The following is a 4348-nucleotide window of genomic DNA, read 5'->3' on the forward strand; positions in this document are numbered from 1 at the left end:
ATGTAGTGGAGTAAAAACTACAATATTTTGCAGAAAATAGTACTTGAGTTAATGTACTTAGTAACTTTCCACAACTGTTCATAATGAATCATGAAATATGTCATACTACACACAAAAATAGGATTTAGATCAAAGTTGCTACAAAATAGCACAATGCATCAGATAGATAGATACTTTATTTATCCCGAGGGAAATTCAAGCATCCAGTAGCATACAAAATACAAAACATACATTAAACTAAAATTACACTACAAAATCACACGTTAACACTGGAGTTTATTCACACAAATACTGATGCAGTAGCTTGAATAAGGCTTTCCTCAAAGAAAACAGTTTCACTGGCTTTGCAAGATGTCAACAGAAACCTGGAGAATGTTGCATATATTGTTAGTCACATACGGTAATATATTAAAAGTTGCTGATATACTTCTGCACAGAATCATAAGGTTGGTGGAAAATCACAGAAAAAGTGATATTTAAGTGATGGATTCATTACAGAAAATGAGTATCATACCTTTCTGTGACCATCTGTTTAGACAGCTAATAGTAACATATAGCAGTTATAACTTTGTCTTTCAGGAAGAGACAGAAAGTTCCTGCAGCAGTGACTGCATAATTGAAAACACAAATGACTGCTCGGCTTGTTGGATTTAATGCGACCTGAGGATTAGATAGTGAGGCCTTTGGACATTAACCAGAGAATGAGTACACTCTCAAATCGACCTCCGCCTCTCATTCCTCATGGGATGTTTTTTTTCCAGTAAAAAAATGTAAAAGGTCACCACATTTTTTCCTTAATGCTGCATAACCGTAAGAGATGGGCTTTCCCTTGTCCAGCTGATGAAGTGGGCTCTGAATCCTTAAAGCCCTTTGAAGGGCTGTGCAGTGGTTTAGCTATGCAGCTGTGCTGGGAAACCTGTCTAGGTTTACCTACAGTCAGTCTGCAGCAGACGGCTGAAGGTCACACAGAAACTGGCTTCATCCTTCAGAAGCAACAGCTCTACAAATGAACTCCCAGTAAATGACATCAACACCAGGCTGAATTATTCAAGTATGGTATGAATAGTGTTATCATGGTAGAAGAAATTTGGTCACATTGGTCTACACCAGTAGAATAGAATATTAGAAAATGACTGAGTGCAATCATAGCATCCTTTATGTTTGAAAGTTGAAAACTTTTCTGTAAAGTGAGACTCATTTCCAGTGATTCTTTCAAATATTACAGAGCAGACTAACCTGACTGCACCAGATGGTTTGTTACATAGAACCATCTTGGAAGTTATCATTGGAAACAGAATGGAAAAGGGCAGGCACTTTCAAAAAAAGAATTTACTAGGTGATTGGATGAATCAGACCAATAATAATGTAGTCAACTCTTACCAATGCTCTTCTAAATACTCTCCACTTCTGATATAACTGGTGCTAGCAGCATGCTAACCTCTTTAACAGCCACCATTACTGTTTAACGAACAGTGTCTTCTCGCTGCATCACACCTTGCGTCCGCCCCCGTAGCTGCCAGTACTTCCTCAAAGGACACTGTAGTTTGGCCACAAATGTATAGATTGAAGCATGACTAGATGGATACTTGCGTAACTTCATAATCTGATTTAAACCAGGCTCAGATTATCAGATTGAGTTCTCTCAATTTTAGTAATCACTGGTAACTTCTGAAAATCTAATCTGTGCTTGATTGTTTAATTCTGTCAAGTCTATGACTTCACCCAGGACATCGGGTTTGTCTAATTATCAGATTCATTTAATTTAATTCAATTCAGATTATTATGAATCATGAAACCGAAGCCTAATTATTAGACTAGAATAACCAATGCAGATATAATGATAGAAAAATAAAAGTGTGACAATGAAAATATATGACAAAGAGCAATATGAAGTTGTGTTCTGCTTGATAAGAAAAACAAATCATCCTTAGAGGACCGTGAATGTCTGTAGAAACAATGACCTAGCTGCTGAGATATTTCAGTCTGGAAGTGGTGAAGCAACCAAGAGTCATGCTGCTAGCTCAAATAAGTTTCAATGACAGGCAACCAAATCATTGCTTGTCTCTTCAGAAACCACACTCAAAGTGAGATGGCATTAAAACTATTTTTACATCTCACAACTACTTTATTAGACCAAAATTCAAATAAAACAATCTAGCCAATTAACAGGGATCTAACATTTTTACAGAAACTGTATTGTACCAATAACTGAGTACTCCGTATAGGAGCAAAAGCACACAAGTTCAGACTGAATTGTTTTACAAAGCGAACCAGACACCTCTGGTGTCAGATAAACCAAAGCAAGAACTTGTTGAATGAAGAGAGGGAGGACAAAACAAAGCAGTGAATCTGAGAAATCAGGTGTTTTTTTCTAATTGCTTCACTGTGGTTACGTTCTAAAGCACAAATAAACACCAACCCATGGGCAGGGGTGCTGAGGGGACTGTAGCACCACCAAAAACTTGGCATAATGAAAACCTTTACTCCATAAAAATGTTTAATCTTATGACTTTCTCCTTGTTTACTGGAATGTACTTGTGTACACCAGAATTTATGGCAGGAAAGAAGTTTTGCCTTGTATTTTATCAGTTTTATCTGCTAAAAAGTTATAAAATCTATGTAACTATTAAATAGAAAATAAATTATCATGGTCATTTAAATGAAGGAATAAAACTATGAATGTCATGCATTTAGCGTTAAGTATGACGTCGGTATATAGACAGACTTTCTCTTAGCACCCCCAACTCTGACTGACTTCCAGCGTCTGTGCCTCCTCACAACCCTGCAGGAAGGATTGCTGGATTTTGTGTGTGTGTGTGTGTGTGTGTGTGTGTCTGTCTCTCAACCTTTGGCTTGGTCAAACAAACACACAAACCTGTAGCTCTTCATACATTCATGACACAGACTGAGAGCAGAGACAGAGACAGCACTGTAACCTAGTCGCTACGTTTTTATGGTCCCAGCCTAACACTGCACACACTGCCCAAAGGTTGACGCCCAGAAACGCCCAGAATACAGTGAAATAATAAGAAAATACAGGCAGAGGGCTGCAGGGTCTCTGTACATACAGGCACTGCCACACACTTACATAGAGGGTTATAAATGTTGGCTTGTGATGCTTCAAACAAAGCAATGTTTATTTGCAACCCTTCACCATAGGCTAGATTTACCTTTGAGTTGTATACAGTTCAATCAAAGAGTGATTGTTTTTGTTATTGTTTGTTTCATTTGAATACTTTTAGAGTTCAAAACAAGAAAAAATTAATTTTGAAAAAAATATTGTGCGTTAAAAATCTTACTCTTCTCTATCCTGTTAATAATCTTGGAGCGTTTTTCATTTTTGTAATCTCTTGGGGGGTCCTAAAGCACAGGTTTAGATAAATGACAACCTGTTTAAAAACTTTCTGATCTATGGTCTGGTTGTCCTGTACGTTCCATTGTACAGCTGTGAAAACAACCAGGAAGGGAGAAGGTGATGCAGGGTATCTCTAAAGATTGTCTTTAGTCTGTGTGCTGTTCTATGTGGAACTGAAAGGTCAAATGTCAAGGTGAAAAAAAAAAAAGTGAAAACGTGATAGAGGGATGAGAAGTATGAAGTGACAGTGTTGATCTGCAGGGTGCTGAGTTTGATGCGAGTAGAAAGCCTGTGAGAGTGAGGGCTTGAAATGGACATTTCACAGCCATGTCAAAATGTTAAGTGTTACGTGTATCATTTTAAACATTACATGATAAATTGACTGTCAGTTTAAACTGCAGTCAGTCAGTTTTAGTTTTGTTTGATGATGTTTTCATCCACGTCTGACAAACTTGTGCATGTGGGATGTGTTTTTGAGGAGTTTAAAAGTATTTGGACAGAAATATTCATTTAAAAACACAACATCAAGAGTCTTAACAAACAGACTTTTAACAGATTGGAACCTAAAAGCACTGAAAAAATCTTGATAATTAATGAGATGCACTTCCTGTTGCACACAGTAGATTAAAACCATTAGATAAAAACTCAACATCTGCCAACTAAAATGTGAGCCTATTAAAAATGAGAGAATGTGTGTGCATGTGTTTATTCAATATATTCAAAAACTATGTGGTAAAAGTGGGAACTAGCTTGCAACCAACTGATCACCACTTGCATCTTTATCTGTCAACCTGGGAATGAGAACAGGCTGTGAAGTGTGTAGGAAAAACTATGGTGGCCATGAAACTCCCAAAAAAATACATAAGTCCCTATTTACAGCCAGTGTTTGGTCTGTCTGTTCTGGGTTACTGTAGAAACATGGCGGTTCAACATGGTGGACTCCACCAGAAGAAGACACGTTCCCTCTGTTGATAAAAACGGCCCATTCTAAGA

The 4348-nt window shown here is 37.5% G+C and overlaps 1 protein-coding gene across 1 annotated transcript in view; it reads left to right on the forward strand.

The window, feature by feature from the left end:
- The window catches only part of tbx4 (T-box transcription factor 4), a 20295-nt gene that overhangs the window by 1186 nt on the left and 14761 nt on the right, over positions 1-4348 (forward strand). The window lies entirely within an intron of this gene.

Source organism: Morone saxatilis, unplaced genomic scaffold (assembly GCF_004916995.1).
Source record: "Morone saxatilis isolate NCDOM2014 unplaced genomic scaffold, NCSU_SB_2.0 Contig8, whole genome shotgun sequence".
In the NCBI taxonomy this organism is placed as follows: domain Eukaryota; kingdom Metazoa; phylum Chordata; class Actinopteri; family Moronidae; genus Morone; species Morone saxatilis.